General features: G+C 44.1%; 1 protein-coding gene and 1 pseudogene across 6 annotated transcripts in view; both read left to right on the top strand.

The window, feature by feature from the left end:
* PLCH2 (phospholipase C eta 2) overlaps window positions 1–25,062 on the top strand; it is a 1,017,756-nt gene that overhangs the window by 819,984 nt on the left and 172,710 nt on the right. The gene's annotated exons all lie outside the window — the stretch shown is intronic.
* On the top strand, window positions 6,336–7,805 carry LOC309568155 (RUN domain-containing protein 3B-like; annotated as a pseudogene). The gene has a single exon. The product of its transcript is annotated as an RUN domain-containing protein 3B-like (transcript).

The raw sequence follows: 25,062 nt of genomic DNA, 5'->3' as shown, positions 1-25,062 counted from the left end.
TTTACAGCTCCAAAAAGAACTTGGATGGATGGATAGGAAGAGACTCGCGTAGAGTAATGCAATCACCACACTCTACTAAACCCCAATAAATCAAACTGGCAATACACAGGAGCAGGCACAAACCGCAAGCCTTCGGCTGCTGTTTCTACTCGGTTTCCAAAGCTGACCAAGGCTTACACTGAACTCCTTCCAACCCAGCTCGCAGCAAGTATGCTCCACCCCTACATGTTTCGTCCTCTATGGACTTTATCATGACCACGTAGGATGAAACAGATTAACACTTTCAGTGGGGTTATTCGTATACAGCTGCTACAACTGATTTGCACAGTGGGGTTGTTATTTCAAACATATCACGAAGGGCTACATTTGCAGCTGCTGCTTTCTAATTGACATGAAGCGGACTGCCTGCACAGGGATGCATGGAACACATGACATCCCTGTGCACGTAAACCCAACCTTCACAAAGGCATACACTTTAGTATGCCCCATGTGAATGAAGCCTTAGTAGGAATTTAACAGGAATTTTGTAAATTATTTTGAGTTTGTGTGCTAATAAAGATTTTAGTGTATTGTTAGTGAAAACAGTGATTTGATAAACCTTTATGAAGCTATTTCGGGGTCTAAAATCAACTATTGTGGGGATTGTACTGGGGGGTCAGTCTGTCCCTTCCTTATGCTATCCTATTTTAATCTGATAAAAATAAATAAAACATTTCCTGGTGCTCCTAATAATGTGCCCCTAATAAAGTCTACATTACCTAGTGGGTCACACACAAGGGTCTTGTGTGAATTTAGGTGTTCACTTGGAGCTGGACTTAAATAAAAGATTTGAAAGGAAAACCATAATTGTCCATGACCACAAACAAGACCTTTAATTTAACAGTTCATAAATAGGTCCATAAATGACGTTTCGGTGAGCACTGTGATGCAGAGGTGACAAATAAAAATGTGCTCAGCTAAGGTAATTCAATTTCTTGACTGATGCTCATTTAAGTTAATGAACAAAATGACCAAACCTGTCACCTAGAAAGTCTACTTAAGAAAATCAATAGTATGCATTGATCGTACCTCAATGGCATCCAATGTTATTAATTCAGCTGTATCATTGAGGTTGAATTATGTCCACAAATTTTCATAATATAAGTGTAGTGGTGACCCTCTACCTGATGAATTTAGCCGGCCCTCTTAGCCTTTCTATTGGTAATCTGGTCTACAGCTGCCCCAAGCACTCACTGACACACCAGCAGCGACCAAATGGTCTACATCCATGTTGTCAATTTTTTTTCACCTGCAGGTTTTATTGCCTCGTGGCCAAGAGAGAGGGGGATAAGGATCATAGGTTCCCATAACAGTGACAAAAATTCCTTGTGCTCCAATAGAAATCACTTAAGTCCCTCTCGTGGGCCAAGGATTTACCATTAATCTGAGACCAGCAGTTGACTGACCAAGCATTCTGAAAGTGCTCCACTTTTCTGTCTTCCTTCCTGACCATAACATAAGCCAGTTTCCCATTCCCTGGCACTAGATTCTGGAGCCGATGAGGCCTCTCTTGGAAGCAGGCCTGAGGAAGTCATAAGGCTCATCACAGTTGATGCCCTATTTAGTCAATGTTTGGGAGGCTAACACTCATCTAGAAGGGCTCCCTGAATATTTTTTTTCCTCCTTCACTGGCAATAAACCGAACAGTAATTGTCCAGGGTGACACACAAAATCATAAACCAAACCATTGAATCTTCTTCATTTATCTGCTGAAGAACACTCCCCAACAACAGGGAGAAGCAAATGATGCCCCAGACTTAGGGGAAAGTCAAAGAATGGAGAAGACAATGACAATAAGAGCTCAGGCTGGCTACAACCTAGCTGCCCATAAAGCTTAGACTAGCAGCACTCCAACCTTAGCAGGACTGTTTCACATGCACTGGATTTCCTGTCTTGCGATGCCAACATACAGTTGCAGTGTTTTTACCCATGTTACCTAAAACACCTCAAGGCCACATTCAATGCGGTGCATTATTTATTTTGAATGGGCTGCCAAGGTATGACAACACAGGTTTAAGAGCCCATTCAGACTAGCGCGACACGACTTTGGGGGGCGACCTGTGAAGTCGCGTGCACCGCGACTTCGGCGCGACTTGCAGAGACTTCACATAATGGAAGTCTATGCAAGTCGCCTCCAGGTCGCCCCAAAGTTGTACAGGACCCTTTTTCGAAGTCGGAGCGACTTGTGTCGCTCCTATTAGAACGGGTTCTGTGCTAATCAATGGACCGTGACCGAGCGCGACTTGTCAGGCTGACAAGTCACGCTAATGTGAATGGGCTCTTAATTCACATGCATCTTTTCTCCAGATTCACTGCATGACAGTGCATAGATGGTTCACACCTGTGTCCTTTGATATGCTCGCTAGATGCATTGGAGTGCCAATAATTTTAACTGTACATCATGTGCTGTTATATCGTGGGTGTTACTGCACATTACCATAACGCCAAGATTGAACTGACCCTAATACAGAGCCCCATACAAAGCAAAAAGGTAGTAATGATGATGTTGATTTTTATTTGCATTGTTTGGCAAAACCCCATTCTAGTCTTATGCCTCATGCACACCCCATTCTAGTCTTATGCCTCATGCACACCCCATTCTAGTCTTATGCCTCATGCACACCCCATTCTAGTCTTATGCCTCATACACACTAGAGGTTTGCAAAACTCATTCTACAACTGATGCTGCTGGTGTTTTTAGGAGTTTTGCAGTAGCGTTTTGCAGCATTTTTTAGCATTTGTGTTTTTAGCTTTTTTTTTTTAGCAAAACTATACTCCCACAAAAGCTTATGGCTCATAAACGCTGAAAAGCTGCATTTTTCAGCTTTTTTCACCCTTTAGAGCTTTAGAGTTAGTCTTTTTAGAGCTGAAAAACTCCTCTTCAAACCCACTAATACTGGGGTTCTTTTCCAGCCAGAAAACGCCCCTGCCCAAAAATGCTGATAAAAGCCTATGTGTGCATGGACACATAGGATAACATGCTGGCAACTTTACTGGCTGCAGAAAAAAGTCTGAAGCCAAAACAGCAGCTATAAAATTGTCCGGTGTGAGTGATGCCTAATTATACTCATTGTGGAACCTAAGGGGTTAAGGCTGTTTGATCCTGTCTTCTCTAATCCTCCCCTTCGTTTACTGTCCCTAATCCATCTGCTGATAGTACAGAGCCTTGGAGACGCACTGCACATGGTTAGTTTGATGTGTAGTGCTATAGTGTTTTTTTTTTTGTTTTTTTAGGGGGGGGGGGGGGTTGCATGTGATCAGCACTGTCCAGACAGAGGGTCAGGGATCATGCCACCTCATAGGACAGTTAGAGGTGAATGAAAGCTCCTCCTAAAAGCTTTAACCAGTGTTTGGCCAGACACTGATAGAAATCTCAAAACTGCTATATACTGCTGATGAGAAAAGGTATTCGGCAGTTTATATTTACTAAAATAATTGCATTTCCATGTTCTGTGTACTGTGGGAGACCAGATATAGTGAATGCAGGCTCCTGGGTTTAGTAAAACTTTAATTTGGCTGATATATCTGTGAACTGATTTGCATCTCCCTCAACCACCATGAATGAAGCTAATATAAAATCGGTCATTGTTAAAGCCCAATTATTGAAGAGAAACGGTTTTGAGACCTGTGCTTACATTATTGATTTTTTTCTGAACAATAATTTTACTGTGTGTCATGCGCTGATCCTCTGTCTTTTACAACTTTTAAATTCATAGCATGCACACTATTTTTTATTTCTCACTAAATAGGAAAAATGTAGATCAGGCTTTAGAACGAGATAGAAAGACATAACCTTGTCCCATGTGCAAAGCATTAGTGCACAAAAAGGATGTTGTAAAAATGGAAAGACTGCAGAAATGGACAACTTACAGCTGATTTCCAAGGAAGTCGTAAAACTACCCTTGCAGTAGGGGCATGCGCATGTTTGTATAGGGGAAGATTAAAAAGGCATGTTTACTTACCTTATCCTTGGCTTCCCGGGAAGCTGACACTCCAGGTTCTCACTTATAGCGTGGAACTGGCAGCTGATGGATGATGCATCAAAAAGAAGCTGCTTTGAAGAAATGACCACAAAGAAAGCCGAAACCTGTGGCAGCAAATGATAAGATAAATAAAAAGTTTCTGTAATGATACCATAGGAAATAATTTGCATTTTACCTTTCCGGTGTAAGGGGAACCCCAGTTTAGGGGAGTTTTACAACTCAGCAACACAAGTACCACCACTGGCGCCGACAGTGACCCCAATCTTCATTTGAGGAGTGGATGTGGAGGAAGTAGAGAGTTACAAGTATTTGGGGGTGCACATAGATAATAAATAAATAAGCTAGACTGGAGGAAGAACACTGAGGTGCTCTATAGGAAGGGCCAGAGCCGCCTCTACTTTTTGAGGAGACTGAGGTTCTTCATCTGTTTTATGAGTCTGTGGTGGCCAGCGCTCTCCTCTATGCTGTGGCATGCTGGAGAAACAAGCTTAAGGGCCATACACACTATAAGATTTTCTGAAGACTTTTTCCTTCAGATTTACCTTTTCTATGTAGTGCAAGGGCCTGCCAGATTGCATACAAATTGAAAGTGTTTAGGTTTGACCTCATATTATCTGGTTTTGGTAAAAGTCTTCAGAAAATCTTATAGTGTGTATGGCCCATTAGGGTGTCCAACACTAACAGACTCCACAAACTGATTTTTCAAGGCCAGTGATGTTGTTGGATTGGAATTTGAGTGTTTAACAACAGTGTTGGAGAGGAGAATGTTGTTTGGGGTACATTCAATCTTGGACAACCCCTCCCACCCACTCCACAATACACTGGTCAGTCTGTGGATTACCGTCAGTGACAGATTGTTACAACCACAATGCACCACAGAGTGGAACAGAAAATAATTTTGCCTGTGGCCATCAAGTTTCATAATTCTTCTCTGTAAGGGCTGGAGGTGAAGATATAATTCTCGTTTATGATTAGGATTTTGTTATTTTTACAGTATTTTGGTAAAATGTTAATAAGTATTTGGGGTAATGTAAGGGCTCTTTCACACGGTCCGCTCCGTAGGCGGATCCGTGTTGCTCAGCAGGGATCGATCCGCGATCCCCGCTGAGCCAGGCGGATGACAGCTCCGTCTCCGCTTGCAGAGCGGAGAGGGAGGTGTCTCAGCCCCCGCTGCCCTCTATGGGGGATCGGATGAGAGCGGACCGCTTGTCCGCTCTCATCAGATCCGATCCGATCCGATTACTGAACGGATGGAAAAATAGGGTTTCCATCCGTCCAGATTTCACGCACAGGATCGGATGCGGATGGCAGCGGGTGTCAGCGGAGATGTCTCCGCTGACACCCGCTGCCCCATAGAGCTGCATGGAGGATCCGATCAGATCCGCCTAAAAAACTGACAGGCGGATCTGATCGGATCGCCCGTGTGAAAGAGCCCTAATAGAAAGTGGTGTATTATTTGCATTTGGTAGTTTGATTTTCTGTTATTTTAATCTGTGTTATTTATTCTATCTTATATTTTAATTGTATGGATGTTTTTATTTGTAGTGTAGTTTTAATTTGTTTTTGTTTTTATTTTGGCGCTAATAGCTGCTGTTGGTAATTTTGTTGTGTTTTTGTATTTTGTTATGTTCATTGTTGTGATCTTGTGTTGTCTTTGTTGAGTGTGTCAGTGTCACAACAATTTCCCAATTTCCCTTTGGGAATAAAAAAGTATTCTGTATTATGAAAGGCTTGGTGTAACAACCGTTAGTCTTGTATCCTTCTACTGTGGCTTTGGGTGTATCTATCGGAGGCTGGAAAAGGTCTCAGTTTCAATGTACTATCACATGTAAAGCAAACATTGTGTACACTAGTAGAACCTGGACAGCTTACACTGGATAGACAGGAGTATGGTAATGGTGATGTACTGCAATTAAGCTTGCTGCTGCCCTCTAGTGCTTGCTGTTTCTCTGACTAATCATATGTTAGTGTTGAGAAGTTCATAGTTCTTAATTTAGTGCAATGTTAAAGTTTGAAATTTAGAATTGCGGCCGCACCGACCGACCTATCCGGGGCGAACACATCACCGCCTGTCCCCGGTCCCCCTTCCCAGCTCTGTATACCCGTCCCCGGTCCCCGCTCTGTGTACACCCGGTCCTGGCTCTGTGTGTCCCCGGTCCCTGCTCAGTAGACACCCCATCCCTGCTCTGTGTGTCCCCGGTCCCTGCTCAGTGTACACCCAGTGGCGGCGGTGGGGGATGATCCGCCGGGGACCGGAGTGAGATCAGACAGGAGGGTGGAGGCGCTGAATGGAGATCTGATCATCAGCCCGGACTGTCATCACTTCTCCGGAGACAAAGGAGGAGATGGCAGCGCTCAGCCTGTCCAGGAAGAAGAACTCCTCCAGGAATGCCGGGGTGGAGAGGAAGAACCTCATCACCGTGTGCAGATTCTCTGTCAAGACCCTGATTGATCGATCGTGCTTTGAATCCATTGATGATTCTGCACCTGAATTTCTAAACTTTGCCTCTATATTGGAGCAGATCCTATCGTCTGAAAGGCCAGCTTACCTGGTTTGGATATGAAAGTCCTCTAAGCTTTTGGGATTACATACGGGTCGCATGTTCCAAAGTGCCCCACATCTGTATTTGTAGTATTGAAAACATGGAAAACGTTAGCTCCTCGAGAGCCAAGGGCGAGCCTGGATCTGATTTGCACTGATGGAAAAACGCTTATCTGAATACATTACAGCAGCACTGAGGGACTATAAAAACTACTACAAGGAGATTTTACGACGATGGAGCGATAGTGCTGGGTGAAGAAGCCAATATGCTCGCCGGTATGCTGCTTGGACTCAATGTCATTGATTTCGGCTTTTGCCTTAAAGGAGAGGGCCTTGATGGGAGCTTTCCAGCAGTCATAGACTACACGCCTTATCTCAAGTTTACACAAAGCTCTGAGAGTATCAGTAGCGATGAGGAAGAGCTGCGGACACTGGGGAGCAGCGGCAGTGAGAGCAGTACCCCTGAAAATATTGGTCCTCCATTTATCATGGATGAAAATAGTTGGTACAACAAGTGCAAAAGGGTGGAGCAGAAGTATCGGCTGTCGTTGGAGCAAAAGAGTTATCTTGAAGAATTGGTCCGCCTTCGGGAAGTTCAACTATCTGACTCAGTATCTCAAAACAAGTTAATACTACAGAGGATTAAGGACCTTCAAGTGAATCACAAGCTGAAGAAAGAACAGCTAGAATACATAATTGTAGAACTCCAGGACCAGCTGACTATTCTAAAGAATAATGAGTTAAGATCAAGACAGGAGCTTACCACACACCTCACCAACCAGTGGCCTTCCCCAGGAACACCAAATGTTAAAGCTGTGGCCCTGGATACACTGCTCTACCAAAGCACAATTAACATTGGCATGAAAAAAGTTTCCAGAGCTTTGGGCATTTATCCGCAGACGCCAGCTTCTCACAGATTTCATTTGACCCAAGACAGTCGCAAGATGAAAACGGAAAACATGACAGCTCCCATTTAAGTGAAGGTAAAGAAGAGACACCATCATCATTAATAGGCCTATGTGGCTCCCTTACATCAGTGGCCAGTTACAAAGCCCTCGCAAGTCTGAAATCCAGTGAATGTCTCGCCAGCCTCACCACAGAGATGACAAGCCCAGGCCTAACTCCATCATGAAGAAGCCATTATTTAAGGACAAGCTTATATTGTGTCATATGCAACTACATTCCGTGTTTGAATGGCTGTGAAACAAAGCTTTATTTATTAACATTGGGCCTTGTGTATCAAAAAAAAAAAAAAGAATTGCATTTTTATTTATCTTTTGTATTGTGACTTTTTACAACTAGTTGGGTTTGAAGGATTTCTAAAAGTTAGAGGACCGTGGTTCCAGGTCAGATTAGGAGAGTGCTTTGATTTGCACATATTTCGTGTATGTTTATAACGTGGAAGGTTATTCTATGCAGAAAGCATTGTTGTAATTTCACAGCTCTAAAATGAGACGTGGTGGTTGTGTTTTGCCAGCCTCGGCTCAGGGGAGGTGACACACTCTTCATCTTATGTAGTTGTGTCCTAGAGTGGGGTCTCATTGAACTTCTGAAATATCATTGAATCACTCTGTCATGATACATTGTCTATTCCAAACACCATTTCATCCTAACGCAGAGATACAATGACCACTGTGGAAACTTGTCGTAGTTAACGCACATTTGCACATAATAAACATTCCTTGAACTAACATTATCAGTCGTATTTTACTGTAATTGGCTTAGCGAATAAAAGTCCTAATTATTTTAAAGCAGTATTAAACCCAAAAACAAAAATGAAATTTATTGCAGCTTCCCATCCTTAAATGTGGTGGCTGTATTAGTTTTCTCTTTTTAAACGATTTTCCTTTATTTAAAGTAAACCTGTTGATGAGAAACAGGAAACCGAAACCTCATTTCCACCTAAAAGCAAGTACCTCCATGTGCCTCCATGATGCCTTTGAGCTGCTGTATAGCACCCCTGGGAAATCCACAAACTGTGGGAGTATTGCAAAGAACCAATCAAGTAATAGTTCTGGCCCCATTCCTTTCCTCTGGATGTAGTTTACTTACTGGTCCATAAGGCAGCCCATCACATTTATTGGCCAATAATTGTGTCCACCTGGAAGCAACTGGTGAAAGCCAGGATGCGTAGCCAGCTATTTGTAGTTTAGAGCACATCCCTGGATTGGGGGTGCACATCAGTGGATGAAAAGTAGTGTGAAAGCACTGGAATGTGCCTTCTAACTGGTGTTTTCTCTTTCATTCATCGACAGACATAGCGCTCCATAAATCATAACTACTGGGTTATATTGCCTCCTCCAGGAGTAGGACTAGGCAGAACAAAAAACACCTGGCTACGCCCATTGGCCATCCTCAGCTGGTGTATAACTCCCCTCTCTGCTCTAGGTATTCAGTCTTAATCTGTCTAGGCAGAAGTAAGAACCTAGGCCCCTGTCAGGATCTCTTGGTCCTAGCAATGTTTTTCTCCTTCCTTCCTTTTTTGTTTTTTTCCCTTGGGACATTTACAATAAACTGCCAGGCTGGGCGAGGAGCTGGATAATCTAGATCCAGTGGTTGCCCAGCCAGCGAGTGTGCGTGCAGGCCGCAGCTATGCGCTAGGCCACCTGCGACATATCCTCATGGACAGAGGCTGGCCCACAAGTTAAGCGTCTTATAAGGTTGCATACGACCGTGCGCTGGTCTGAGTCACATCGGTCCTTTGGCCGACAGCTCTCCTTCGGTGGCGAGGAGTTCTGTCTGGAGTGTCACCCACACCATGAAAGGGAAAGTACAGTCCCCCTTCTCCCCTTTGGGCAGTTTTGGGGTGGACCTTGCTTCCCCTAATCCCCCACCGCCCCGGCGGACTGGTGGGGGTCCCAGTGCAGGTGGTGCTATTTATCCTACCATTTCCCTTTTTGTTGAGGTGGTGCGTGTCCTCCCCTGATGGTAATGAGGGGGGGGGGGGGCTCCAGTGCAGAGGGTGCAGTAGAGACCCCTAGGTGCATGCCTTACTGTGTGTTGGTATGATGCAGTTTTGGGGTCCGCAGTGCAGAGGTGCAGCAGAGTTCCCCTAAATGTTGTCCCTGCCTGGTGGTGTATGGTACCTTTTTAGTGGGGGGGTTCCCTTGCATCCTCGGCAGCCAGGGCCATGTTTGGGAAGTCCAATTTCATGGCGGTCATTTTCCTTTGGTTTGGCTGGTCTCTGGCCGGCAGCCCTGTTTGTGTAGTCCAAGGACGTCATAGCGGCCATTTTCTCCAAGGCAGCGAGATGCTGGAGACGGCACCCCACCTCATTGGGAGGCCGGAGCTCCTCCTCTTCCTCTTCAGTCTCCTCTTCCTGTCCTGGGACATATAAAGCAGATGGTGTCCATGGGTTGGTGGGTCTGAATTTTTGGCACTCCTCCGGTCGGTAGGATGAGTCTTTGAGGGGGGGGGGGGTCCTTGTTATCTCTCTCTCTCAGCTGATAGGTACCCTGAGCTTTGGGGGAATCCTTTATTGGTGCCAAAAGATAATTTGTACTGCAAGGTCTTTCTTTTCCCATGGAGCCTCAGGGTCACATCTCCCCCACTGACCCCCTTATGGTGGTGGCAGGTCCCTCAGAGCCCCAGCTTCCCATGGTTGCACTAACGGTCCTGCAGTCCTTAGTAATCCTGGGAGGAAGTGGCGTGTGGGCAAAGGCCCTGGAGGAAGTGTCCCCCGCCTTCCCCTGCTCAGTCTGTCTCATCTAATTCTGAGCCTGATACCCATCCAGGGGGGTTTTATATCACACCCCCAGATCCATCCAAAAGTGAGGATGATTCCTCCATGGTTGCAGCAGCGAATGAAAAGAAGGTAGACGCACATATTACTGCAGTGCGTGAGACTTTAAAAATGGAGGATGCGGCTGATGTGGCCACGGATGTGGCTGTGTCTTTTGTTATGCCTAAGTCACCTTGCACTCCAAAGGTTTTTCCTTATGTGCCTTATTTTGACAGGTTTACCTAATGGGAACAACCAAAGTTACCCTATGTGGTCCCCAAACATTTTGCAGTACATTACCCTTTTGAGGAGTCACTTTTAAAAAAAAAAAAAAACAGTGGTGGACCCTCAGCATGTTTACTATGGCTGGTTCAGCTTTGTGGCCTGTCTTCACCTCAGCCCTGGTGTCTCAGACCCTAACTGAATGGGCCAAGCTTTTGCGCCAGGGCCTGGGGGGTGAGCAGATCCCTGCAGCTTATGTTTATTTAGCAGACCAGTTGGTCCATGGGCTGCAGTTTATTTGTGATGCAGCTTTGGATACAGCTCCTGTGCAGTCCAAACTTTGTTTCAGCAGTTGTGATTAGACTGTGGCTTAAAAGTTGGTTTGCAGACTAAGCCTCCAAGAAAGCCCTCATTGATCTGCCCTTTCAAGGCGACCACCTGTTTAGGGCTACCCTGGATGACATCATTAAGGGCCTCATGGGAGGAAGAGTACCTTCCTGCCACAGTCTAGGAAAGGGAAGGAGCATCATCGTAGATGGGGGCCCTCCTCCTCAGCACATAGAAAATTCCGCGAATGAGAATAAGGGAAATAGATCCTTCAAGTCTTCCCCAGAAGGTTCCAAGCAACCTTGGTCTGGTAAGCCTAGATCTAGCTTCTTCGGACCAGCAGATAAGACCCCTTCAGCATGAAGGTCTACCCTCACCCAATATAACATCTCCGCTCGTTTCCGGCCCGTGGACCTCTTTTCATGCGCGTCAAAGAGGTCCGCAAAATGTTTTTTTGGGGGGGGGGTACCCAGAAAGGGGGGAAAAGTTTATCCTTTTCAGATTTTTTAGGTCCTGAGTCTTCTTGTGCAGACTTAATTCCTGCAAAGGTTCAGGTGATGCCAGAACTACCTAAGGTCCCCTCTATCCCTGTCCAGGGAATTTAATTATCTTGGTCTGATTTGAATTGTAACCAGGGTGGTCCTTCCTTTGGACAAACTTCAGGAACCACAGGCCATGATTCACCGGCTGCTGTCGCACTGACAGCTCTCTCTTCCGACTTGCATACAGGTTCTGAGTCTGGTGGTATCCACCTTCAAGATAGTTCTGTTTGCACAGTCCTGCATGCAGGTCCATCAGCAAGTTCAGCTCCAAAGGAGGTTTGTGGTGAGGTCACAGATTACTCTGGCAGGTGTCCTAGGGGTACGGTAAGGCTAGTATCATCCTCGGCTCAAGCTTCTTTCGTGGTTCCTGTGAGGAATCAATGTAGAGGGTCTTCCAATCAGTCCGGTGGCTATAAACATCCCTTGGGGGGCTTCCTCTCACAGAGGACCAGTTGTCCCCAGGGCTCATCTACCATCCTGCTTTACAGTCGCTGGTTTTAATGGCCTAGCTATTGAAAGGCAGGTACTGAGGGATAGAGGTTTGTCTGGATCAGTGATCCCTACTATGGTGAAGGCGAGGAAGTCGTCTTCCAGCAAGATATACCATCATTCGTGGAAAGCGCACCTTTCTTGGTGTGAGTCGATTGGCGCTCATCCTCGATCCTTTACTTTGGATTGAATCTTGGCCTTTCTTCAAGGGGCTGTTGAGCAGAAGTTGGCTTTGAGTACAATCAAGGGCCAGGTGTCTGCTTTGGCAATCTTCTTTCAGCGAAGCCTAGCCATGCACTCTTTAGTTTGTACCTTCATTCAGGGGGTTCGACATATGACTCCACCTGTACAATCTCTTTTGCCGCCATGGGATTTCAATTTTGTGCTTTTGGTTCTCCAGAAACCTCCATTTGAGAATATTCAAGAGATTCCCTTGCCTATGTTAACCCAGAAGGTGTGATTCTTGGTGGCCATTACCTTGGCACGCAGGGTTTCGGAGTTGGTAGCATCCTGTCATATTCCCTATTTAGTGGTCCATAGGGATAAAGTGGTTCTTTGTCCCTGTCCATCATTCCTTGTGTCCCAAGCCGGCTCAACCCAAGGAATTTGCTTTGCATACCTTGGATGTGTTCGTGTGATTCGGGTGTATCTGGCAGCTACGAAATCCTTTTAGAGGTGAGACACGATTTTTTTTTTTTTTTTTTACACAGGCGGACCAAGGAAAGGGCTGGCCGCTTCTTCGGCCACCATCTCCAGATGGATCAGACAGTCGGTGACTCAGGCCTATTCTATTAAAAGTCAGGTTCCTCCTTTCCCTGTAACGGCGCATTCTACTTTGGCGCTAAGTACTTCTTGGGTTTGCTGTCATCAAGCATCAGTTTGTCAAGTTTGCAAGGTGGCCACTTGGTCATCTGTGCATACCTTCAAAAGATTATACAAAGTAGATACTTTGGCATCTGCGGATGCTTCTTTTGGCCGCACAACACTCAAAAGGGAACTGCTGTTTAAGAGGGCTGTTCCCTTTTGAGTGTTGTTTTACTTAAAATTTTTATTTTTCAGATGGCGCTCCTGTGACCCAGTTAAGGCTCCTGTGTCCTGGTTAAAGCTTACCTCATTTTACCTCAGGGTTATTTTCCCCACCCCTCATTTTCCTTTTGGCACTGCTTTTGGACGTCCCAGCAGTTATGATTTATGGAGCGCTGTGTCCGTCGAGGAACGAAAGAGAAAATGGGGATTTTTGTACTTAGCATAAAATCTATTTCTTTGAGTTCATCGGCGGACACAGCACCCACCCCTCTAAGGAGTTTTTGATATTTCTAATACTGCTTGCTACTAAACGGATGTAGCCGGGTTGCACGGCTGGCATTGTTCAAACTGTTATCTGTTATTAAAGTTCTGCAAAGACAGTGACTCTGAAATTATGGGAGATGTAGTCTGGGAGGAGCCAGGATCATAGACTGCTATGAGAGAGAGACTCTTCTCCCAGGGAGCAATGGGATGCATGTGGCTTGCTGGGAGTGTCTTTATAAAGGGGGGCGGGATCGATTCTCCCTCTCTTGCCTCGAGGACCGAAAGGAAGGGGAAGAGCTGCTGTGGATCGCAGGAGAATAGGCTGAGGCCTAGTGGCGGGCACCGGAGCGGAAGTGAGCGGTGTGAGTGTGTGGCGAAGTCTCCGTATCGTGACTGAGCGAAAGGTTGCTGGCAGGCAGAAGGAGACGCTGAGCAGGGCCTGGCCGCAGTGGAGAGCTGAGCTTCCAGTTTGGGTGAGAGACATCCAGTATCTACATCTACATCTGCATTAATTACAGACCTAGGCTGAGTTAGGGCAAAACTACCAAACGGTTTGCTTCAACAAGGCCATACTGACATAGTGTTAAACCACTGGACACTACAGTTATACATATAGTGCGAGGTGGGTGAACTAGGCCTCAAGCCCTTTACTCAGTCTTAGTTGCTGGGACGCATCAGGATTTGTTTGCTACATCTCTGTGGATTACAATTATTGATTGCCTGGGGGAAATACCTTTATTGGATTACAATTACTTTCCTTGGATTGTTGGGATTTCCTTGCTGGTGAAGACCAGTGAGGCCTCACTCTCTCCAGGAGACGTTTGCAATTCAGTATAAAGGGGGCCCCCGTTAGTACCCAGAGTGCACTCTGATAGAAATCCAGCATTGTTATATTGTGTGTTCTACATTAAGTTATTAAAGAGGTTGTAAACCCTTTTTTTTTTTTTTTTTCTTTTTGACCCTGCAAGAGAAACACATAATGAGCTGGTATGCATCGCATACTAGCTCATTATGAAATACTTGCCTTAGAACGAGCCCCCGCCGTGCCGCCCGCTTAGCTGGATGACGGGCGACATGTCCAGTCGCCCGTCTTCCGGGATCGCGGCATCCGGCCATCTGATTGGCTGGAGCCGCGGTGACGTCACTCCCGCGCACGCGCGTGGGAGCCAACAGTCACGGCACGGGGCTCTGAAGAAACTGCACCAGCGGCCGTTCCTTCAGAGCGCATGCGCCAGTGACGTCACTGGATGCATCTAAGGTAAATATCTCCTAAACGGTACATGTTTAGGAGATATTTACAGTACCTATAGGTAAGCCTATAATAAGGCTTACCAATAGGTACAAGTGTCAGAGGAGGGTTTACTTCCTCTTTAAGTGTAGTTATTCTTAATTAGATTATCCATACAATCTAATGGGGTTTTATCGTTGATGAACGCGGTCCTCTAGCATACATACGCATTTATTTGTGTATGCATGTGTGGCCTGTGTTCCAGATCCGGGGTGCTCTACTAAACCTAAATCTTTGGTTGGGGATTCAGGATCTATGTCCTTGGCAACATTTGCATTATCTTTAAATTCTGTTTGTATACTCTTGTTTATTTTAAAAGTGAAAAGCAGTAAACGGATTCTTCACTGCAATCCTTGTGGTCTCAGTCATTCAGAATGACAGAACAAATAGTGTCAGTTGGGTCAGAGCAGGCTCAGGGCCGAAGAAGTGAAGAGGATACCCATGCAATAAGCCACCCCCTTGGGGGCAGGGCTACACAGAATACCTATTGCAAAGAGGGGGGTTATATATCATCTGAGGATGGCCCATGGGCATAGCCAGATGTTTTTTGTTCTGCCTAGTCCTACTCCTGGAGGAGGTAATATAACCCAGTAGTTATAATTTATCGAGCACTGTGTCCATTGATGAATGCCGAGAAATGGATTTTACGGTAAGTACAAAAATCCAATTTTTTTTTTTTTTTTTGGTTTCCCTGTTACAAGCTCATTTAAAGGCAATGTCTGCCTCTTTGCAAACCCAATTTACAGATAGATGACCTTTACTTAGATCTGGCAACTTACATTAATAACTGACATACATAAATTGTGCAGGTTTTGTAGACATCAATCTACTTGCCTGTCTGTCATCTGTCTGTCAATGTCTGTCTGCCTATCTACCTGTCTGTCTGTCATTACTTTGGTTGAGCAGAGCTTTTCCTTGTTCTCTCTGGGCTTTCACTTTTAATTCCCATCTCTCATATTCCTTTAGTGTCCTCGGTTCTCCTCAAATCCCTTCAGTTGCTGAATTCGCCTTTTCTTGATCTTGAGTTGACAGGAAGGCTGGGTGGCTTAATGAATTTAGCAATAGGACATATATCCTTTAAGCTCTTGTGTGAGACAGGAAATCTCCCTCCCTTAGACCTGTTTGGATGAACATGAAATGAGATGGGGGTTGGGATGCTGTTTTAGTATTCTGGAGAATCTGTTATGACTGTGGCAATCCATATATTTACCTCCACGGGAAGAATAGATTGTGTCTTAACAAGGATCCTTTAGTGGGTCATAAAGACGCATTTCATTGATCTGAAAATGTATTTAACTTTCAGCTGCTGTTCAACAAGGAAAATGCCACACATTTCTCATCCCATACATAAAAATGATGTTCCTCCCTAAAGATGATAAATGACCCATTTATCACAAGCCACTTCATGCAAGAATTGATATTAATTTCTATGTTGTATTTTTTAGCCATGGTACAGAATGAGCAGTAATAGGGCCACACAGAGGTTAGGGTTCATGTGGTCAGTAGAAGGGCTCATTGTCGCATGCAGAAATAAGAACTCCATCAGACCTTTCTTTTTTTTTTCGGTCTTAATTAATTTATTCCGATATAGCAGTAATGGTGAACCTTGGCACACTAGATGTTTTAGAACTACATTTCCCATGATGCTCATGCACTCTGCAGTGTATTTGATCATCATGGGAAATGTAGTTCCAAAACATCTGGGGTGCCAAGGTTCGCCATCACTGCTATACAGAATCCACTAGAGCAGTGGTCTCCAAACTGCAGTCTGGGGGGCGGGTACAGCCCTTTGCTTGCTTTTATCCAGCCTTTGGGGAATTATGCCCTCCACTGTCAGCAACAGTGGGGCATAGTTTCTGCCACAGACAACAGGGCACTTTTCCTCCCAGTGACACCAATGATGGGACACTATTCCTCCAACTGACACCAAGAATGGGGCACTATTTCTCCCACTGATACCAATGATGAGGGCACTATTCCTCCCACTAATACTGATGAGGGGACACTATTTACTCCTACTGATAGCAGGACATTTTTGACTTCCACCAGACACTATCTGGCCCCCCCTAAAGTTTAAAGAGCAGCAAACTGACCCTTTGTTTAGAAAGTTTGGAGACCCCTGCACTGGAGGTTAGTTAAATAAGAAATGCTGCAGTTCTGGCTGGGGTAATCCAGGGACTCTGACAAGGATCACACTTTTTTGGAAAGTTTCACTTTCAGCTGATGACTTTAAAGTGGTAGTACTCAGCTTTACCACATGTACCTACAGGTAAGAATATAAAAAGTCTTACCTGTAGGTACTGTGAATATCTCCTAAACTTGCACTGTTTAGGAGATATTCACACTGCATGCAGATAGTGATGTCACTGGCGCATGCGCTCTGAAGGTCCGGCATACCGTGCGATGCAATGCATACTAGCATATAATGACATTGCCTTGCAGGGGAATTTTTATTTTATTTTTTTTACTGTGGTTTACTACCGCTATAAAACTGAATTCCGGGAAGGCATGAAAAAAATCAATGAATGCAGTTATCACAGTTCTGTATTTTTAATTGCAACCGTAAATACCGTATAATGTCTTGCTGTCCGCTTCATGTCATGCCCTGTGCAGCAGGGGAATGAGCTCATTGGTTAGCTACTGACTCCCTGTTTAATAACTGTTGTAGCAGAAAGTCCAACTGAGCTATGTAAATCCCAGAGCTGGATATATATAAATATATACAGTAAATAGGTAAAAATGTTTTTTTTAACTGGGTTTAGTTTTTTGCCCAGAGTTCAGCTTTAAAGAGAACCAGTTATGAAGAGGCATTTGTATACCAGTGCAGTCATGTCTCTGAGGATCACTATTTTCCCAGTATTCTCTCCCTCTTTTAGCAGAAGTGCCCCCTCAGTGTTGGGCTGCATTTTCTCTTGCCTCAGCTCAGTTTTCAATAAACAGGACACTGGTGTGGTGAGTGCTTAGCCTCAAATTTTTCAAAAATGAAAAGCCTTTAAATTGTAAGCAAAAATGTTATAGGGGCATTAACTAGGTGCCAATAAAGTTACCGCTAATGATGTGACCCACTGGCGGCTGCTGCTTCTTTCTTGAAAAATGTTACTTACATGTAGCCTCTGATGGTGCCATCACTGCTGAAGTTCCAGTGGTGACACGAACTGTCAAGGCTGGAATACAGCAATCACAATGGGTCACTGGCTGTGCAGCCCCTCCATTCATAAAACATCTTCTATTCTTTTCAAAGAATACAAGGCGTTTTGTAGTAAAGGGCCCTGTGAACATCATGATCTCCCATGACTTTTTACAAAGGTCCTTCTACCTTTACTTTGATAGCAATATTTTGATTTGGCAAAAAGTACCACAATGCATTGGTTCACCATCTTCCATAGCAGGTAAAGGAGTTGTTTATTTTACAGGTGGCACACCAAGCATGTTGTACTGCCTGTCCTATGCTCTAGGTATATGTCCTGTGCAGACGTCCTGGGTATTTTTTGTTTTTCTGGCTGTGGATGTGGATGATGGACATTGTGGGGAAGGCAAGTACAGGGTGATTACTGTGCTGGCTATACAATGGGCATAATGACCGTTGTGAGATTGGGGTGATTAAACTCAAGCAGTAGGTGAGTTAACAATTAGTTGCACCAGTTCAAAGCTACATTTTAAGGGTATGGCACAAGAGACACCGCCTATTAAATGTGCCATCTCTTGTGCTGTAGGTGTGCTATATAGTTTCCATTAACGAACAGTGCCCCATCAATGGAGAGCAAGGAGATAAATTAAAGGTCTGCTTCCTCTATTCATAAGTAAACCTAGTTTGCAGTCCTTTGACCTGTCTAGGGCTCTAAGATCTCAATTAAGACAGCAACAACCAGCACAAGGTACACTTCCCATTAAATATATGTACCATCCCTTGTACTATAGCTGTACATCAATGAAAAGCGCTCTTTGAATGAAAAGTCCACCTTCTCAATTCATAGAGTATGAGCATAGTTGGCACTCTTGATAAGTGCCTACGACCGGTCTAGCAGCTGTTGTAACCCCCGCAGCATCAAAAGATTACCACTGGGGAGGGGGTTGCAGAGGATGAAAGATCTTAAATAGGAGAGCAGCAACCAGTACAATGTACACTTCCCATGACATTTAAGCAATATCTCTTGTGCTCATTTTATAAAAAAAAATATTAAATACATTTTGGCTTTAAAGAACAAAGTTCAAACTCCACTCTGAAAATCAGTTTTTGTTTTTTTGTTTTTTTTTTGTTAAGGGAAGGGTACCCTATCATAGGCAGCTAGAAATGGAGGGAATAGTCATTATTATGCTGACATGTCTAGTGCATTATTATTAAAAAGTTAGATTTAGAGATGATCTTTTTCAACTGAAGGTATCTATTGAATTATGTAACACGCTGGTAGTCATTGGAAACAAGGATATTCTATTCCTGTCTAGACAATGGGTCTTTTACTGACTTGTGATATTGGTAGGTGAATATTGCGGTCAACGTTTGCTCCTGTGCTCCTAGCCTGCATTATGGCACTGTACAGTGAATACAGCAGATTGCTTTGTTTGACTTTCTAAATCTCCGGCATCTGTTGTTTATCCTGATTCTCTCCTACCTGGTTGGGAGAGACTTTTCTTTGCAACAAGAAGCTGAAAACTCTCAGCTTTCTCTTTTTTACTATCTTTCCAGAACATAGCGATATTCTAGAATGCCTAGATTCCATAGATTTATATAAACTCCATATTTTTGACTTATGTAATCAAAAAGGCTGATGGTGACCTTAGTATTTTCCCTTGTAGATAGTGTTCATTACCTGTTATGGTCACTTTTGTCATTGGAAAATGTTCAGATTTTGTATTCTACATTCTCTATCTTTTTTTTTTTTTTTTTATTACCTAGCCCAGAAATGTTGGAAACCGTCTTTGTAGCCCCAATGACATCATGACAGAGGCTACTATATTCTCTGTCATCTAAAAGTGATGGAAGAGGGCGCCCTGCGTTACTTCCATCATGGTTCTCCCTAGGTGATATAATGGTATGGATATCACTATGTTAATCACAATGCCTATGGAAGGAAATGGAAGTGGCCAGTGCTGATTGGGGTTGAGGAGGAGGGTTTTTAGCAGTGGGAACGCTGCAGCACTGAACAGGGTGACAAGTGAAGTGTCTTAGGCACTAGCAGGATCCACAGGAATTTTTGATAGGGCCAGGGAATGTGAATTTTACTAACATTTGTCAGTTTCTTTGTTAATTGTAATAGTTCTGAGGAATTTTTAACTTTTTGACTATAGTTCTTCTTTAAAGCCCTAGTTTAGTTAAAGTGGAATTTCTACATAACCATATCGGTTCTTAAAAATGTCCCCTTCCTGCTACCTATACTTCCTACCCTATGTAAAAAAGATTTGTCTACTTACCTTTTTTTCAGTCTGCTCCTGTCATGTGATTCCGCATGTGGCTCCCCTGTGTCAGGAAACGCTCAGCAATGGCTGTGAATTCCGGGAGCCATGATGCCACCCATAGGCTCCTGTAGCCCAGCCTTTGTCAACACTTCCTTCCAGTGGCGTCACTAGGGTTGGTGTCACCTGGTGTGGTAAAACATGGTGTCACCCCCCCCCCCATATTCGGGCCGGGCAGCAGCTCAGCGTCTGAGTTCTTTATAGCAGGTTGCGACAGTCTATAAGGCCTACAGGATAGCAGGTTAGGCACTTCCTAATGGCTCAGTCCCTAGGAGCAGTAACGGATAATGGCTGACAGACCATCCTGCCAGGACCAGCAAAAATGCAGCAGTGATCCCTCCAGTTACACGTTCTCAGTCCTCCTGCCTCCTCCTCGGCCAATGGCATGGGGTTTGCCTTTCGGCCAATCAGGAAGCGGGCCAGGAGGAGGATCCGTGTGACAATAGTGAATTTTCATTCGCTATTGTCACACAATGGGTGAGCTCGGGGGGCGCACTGCTCTGCGCCCTGGGTCCACCCTTAGCTGAAGCCTATTAGAGCCTCTGGCTCTAATCAAGTGATAAAAAAAAAAAAGCCCCATTGAACTCCATGCGGCGCCCCGCATGTAGATTAGGGGGCTGGACGCATGGATAGGGGGGGCGGCGCCCCTGCGCCCCCCAACGCACCGGCCGCCACTGGCTGGGAATAACGCAGAGAGACGGTCTTGATGGGATTTTTTATATTTCTCTCCCCAGTCCATGAAAGATGGAACAGGGAAGACCCACTAGAAGGACATCTATACTGTCTGTACTCAAAACACAGGGGGCCCTTGCAGGCCCAAATCTGTACGGGGAGTGGCCCTGGGCCCTGGCTTGCACACAGAGGAGGGGGAATACTTCACATGACTGACACTGTCTGTCTGCTGAGAGTGAGACAATAAGCACTACCTTCAACTCTGCAGACTTAGGGCTCTTTCACACGGGCGGTCCGATCAGATCCGCCTGTCAGTTTTTTAGGAGGATCTGATCGGATGCCCCATTCAGCCCTATGGGGCAGCGGATGTCAGCGGTGACATGTGGGCTGACACCCGCTGCCATCCGCATCCGATCCTGTCCGTGAAATCCGGACGGATGGAAACCCTATTTTCCATCTGTCCTGGGGATCGGATCGGATGGGATCGCCCATAGAGAGCAGCGGGGGCTGTGACACCTCCCTCTCTGCACTGCAAGTGGAGACGGAGCTGTCATCCACCGGCTCAGCGGGGATCGCGGATCGATCCCTCCTGAGCAGCACGAATCCGCCTACGGAGGCGGACCGTGTGAAAGAGCCCTAACTGGGTTCACATATGTTCAGGGCCAGTTTAAGTGTAAAAGCATCAGGGATGAATTCAGTGTAAAATGGAGAAGAGCAGCTGCCAGGACATGAAGAAAGCAGTCAGCTAGTAGAAGATTAGAGGTGAGAGAGCTGCAGGCTGCCCAGACTGTCCCTGGGATCAGTGCAGGCTTCTGCAGTGAGGTGGAGAGGGGCTGCCAGAACCTGAAGATACATTTGCCGGCTAGCAGGGGATTGGAGGTGGGGGAGGGAAACACATACTGACTGATGTGTCAGAGAAGGCAATGCAATGCTCAAAGATGGGAAATTAACTTGAAAAAAAGCCTACTTTAAAGTTTACAGATGATCTGCTAAAACAAAATGAAGGCCGGGTGACCGACATAATGAAGTTCAATCTGCCATAATCATCCTATCTGCATTTTTAATTGCAATGTCTTCATTCTTCACCCGGCCACCCGCACCTCTACTCACATCTCCTCTCCCTAGCATTGCCGTGCCGTCACCCACCATCACTGGCTCCGCCCCTGCCCTCCTGAACGTGAGGGCAGGGAGTGAGGGAGGGGAGGTTCAGGGTGGCCCGAGAGGAGGAGAAAGAAGTCCAGCCTAGGCACTGGCAGGCTGGCAGCAGACAGTCTGACACTCGCTATGCGGCGCAGCGGCGATGCGAGACCGGCCCGCATAGATGAGGAAGGAACGGAAGAGAGGCAGAGCGGTGTCACCCTCCACCCGGTGAACACCCTGGTGCGGTCCGCCCCCCCCCCCGCACCCCTCTTGTGACGCCACTGCTTCCTTCTCTCTCCTGTAGCCGGTGGTTCACTGACACAGGGAAGCAGGAGCTCTGGGACCACATGACCGGACTAGTGCAGGCTGAAAAATGTAAATATAAAAAATATATATATATATAAATCTTTTTTTCCATAGGTGGGATAGTCAGCAAGAGGGAGGTATTTCTAAGATCAATTATTGTTAGGTAGGGCTTTATTTTTTATTTTTGAGAAGCTCTTTATGAATGGAGGAGGTGGATCTTTCAATTATCAGCTTGTCCTCAATTCATTGTATTGCTGAAAATTTAAAGTACAGCTTCTATAAATGAAGGGGGGGGGGGTGGAGAGGGCATCAATAATTGACAAGTGCCGATGACCAGTCCAGTGGCTGCATTACCCCCACGGAGTACTGGAAGATTAGCATTGAGGGATTATGGAGGAGGTTGGAAGATTTTAGCTAAGACAGCAAACAGAAACACAAGGCACATTTTCTTTTAATGCAAATATTGCCCCTGTGCCGATTTAAAAAAAAAAAAAAAGATTCAACTTTGGCTTTAAAGCCTAATTGAACTCTGTTTAAATCGGCTAAGTGTATTCCACTTGCATCAAAACAAAAGATGTTCTATTTCTTACAGTTTGTTTTCTTTCTAAAGCAGCTACAACCAGAATAGAAAAAGAAGGTCCAGCACACCCCTAACAGTCAAATCAACAGCTCTGCAATTAGCAAAGCTCATGCTTCCCACTGATTGGAGAGCTCTAGCTCTGACTTTGCAGGGGGAAACCTCAATATTGTCACCTTCTTCTTAAAACCAGCTAATTTTTCTGTTTTCTATGAAGTAGAAGGCAACAGTTTCATTTTGTTTACAGTAAGGAAGAAACCTAATCGAAAGTCCTTGTACAGTACATTAACTTTTTTCCGACTGTTAACATTTAACAGGAACTGTAATAGTTTGGGGTTGATTTTATCTTTATTTTTTAAAACTTTGTTTTTAACCTGTCCGTTTATATTTGTTTTTCATTATGTATACTGTATATGTATTTTTATTATATGCATAGAAATACTTCCTTATAAATGTTTAATAGAGGGTACAGTCATTGCAAGAGCTTGTTCACACTATATGCAGGGAACAGTGCAGGTTACGCTAGGGCACATAAAAAACAAATGTTTTTTATGTGCCTTGTTCATATCTCAGACCCAGGTGAAGAGAGTGCTGTGTGGAAACTTGCAGACATTCTTCTCAACTACAGCACATAAACTTCAATGAAGTGTCATTTTGGGCTACTTCAATAAAGTTTAAAAAAAATAGGAAAAAAAAGTAAATGGTGTGGTGCCAGCAAATTTGCCTGACCTAAACCCCATTGAGAATCTGTGGGGTATTGTCAAGAGGAAGATGAGACACACCAGACCTAACAATGCAGACTAGCTTAAGCCCCCTATCAAAGCAACCTAGCACTTCCATAACATCTAAGCAGTGCCACAGGCTGATCGCCTCAATGCCACACCGCATTGATGCAGTAATTCATGAAAAGGACAGTGCATGGAAAGTACATGGACATACTTTTCAGTAAGCCAACATTTCTATATTAAAAATCTTTTTTTTTTTTTTTTTGGTCTTGGGTAATATTCTAATTTTCTGAGATGCTGAATTTGAGTTTCCACTTGCTGTAAGCCATAATCATCAAAATTAAAGGACAGAAATGCTTGAAATCTATCACTCTGTGAGTAACGCATCTATATAAAATATGAATTTCACTTTTTGAATTGATTAACTGAAATTAACTTTGATATTCTAATTTTACGAGATGCACCTTTATATTCTAGTATAAAAAAGTAGTGTCTGTAGACTCACAAGATACTTAAGACTTCTCTTCCACCAGACATTGCTGACAAGTGTGATAGTATAACACACATGACATCAGTGCTAAACTTTATTGATTAAATTAAATGTATTTTCTAGGCTCTACAAACTGGCTTTTAATGTACTAGATTGTTGAGTGCTGTAAAAGTATACTTGCTGGCAATGTAAAGTGGCTAGTCTAGAGAAGTCAATGTAACATTGACATAACACTTCTTTGACAAAAGATCCTGTGTGTGTACTTTTGGTTAACATGTGATAAAGTGCGATGTTTGACTTCTGCTTTCTGGTCTGTCTTTGTTTTTTTTTTCTGCTCATCATTGCATGCGTATATGAAGTGGAAGGTACTGTACACATCCCTTGACCCGTCACCTTAAAGCCAACTATGTCTCTTCCCTCGCTAGGTGTCCTAAACCCTTGTGATGCACTGCTTGCAGGTCCGCATAGTGATGATGGGGTGACAAACAGCAGAAATCCATTATGTTGCCAGATGCTAGCTGGGAAAATGCCTGTGAGATACTGGCATAATGACCTCTCTAATAAGGCCTAACTAAAACTATTATTTGATAAGAAACAAGATGCCAGGCTCGGTTTTTCAAATGTGAAATTGATCTAATAGCAGAACTAGAGCTGAAATAAATAACCGGGCTCAGCTCAAAGGAAATGGGTCTGCTTTTTTGGCTGAAAAATAAAGAAATTTGATCTATCTCTAGCAATTGAAAGAGGCACATGAGTAGGGCAGTATATTGGACAACAAAATTTAAATTCTATGTAAACCTGGAAAGTCCTAAATGGACAGAGAATGGGCTTTTTAGATGGCATCTCCCAAAGACCAACCATCAATATCACATAGAGTATGTTTAAAAAAAAAAAAAAAAAAATATATATATATATATATATATATATATATATATATATATATATATATATATATATATAGCATTTAAAAATTCCAATATTGTGTACATAAACATAGAAAAAAAAACAAGGGCCATAGATAACCCATAATATATTCTAGATGAAATAGCATCAAATGTGGTAAGACATTTGATGTTATTTCATCTAGAAAATCTTATGGGTTATCTATGGCCCATGTTTTTCTCTGTTTATGTACACAATATTTGATTCATTAAATGCTTTATAGATATATAATTATTTTATTTTTTAAAGCATACCCTCTATGCGATATTGATGGTTGGTCTTTGGGAGATACCATCAAAGAGCCCAATCTCTATCC

Source organism: Pelophylax lessonae (genome assembly GCF_965119305.1).
Source record: "Pelophylax lessonae genome assembly, chromosome: 12".
Lineage (NCBI taxonomy): Eukaryota > Metazoa > Chordata > Amphibia > Anura > Ranidae > Pelophylax > Pelophylax lessonae.
This window is presented reverse-complemented; position numbering and strand designations above follow the sequence as displayed.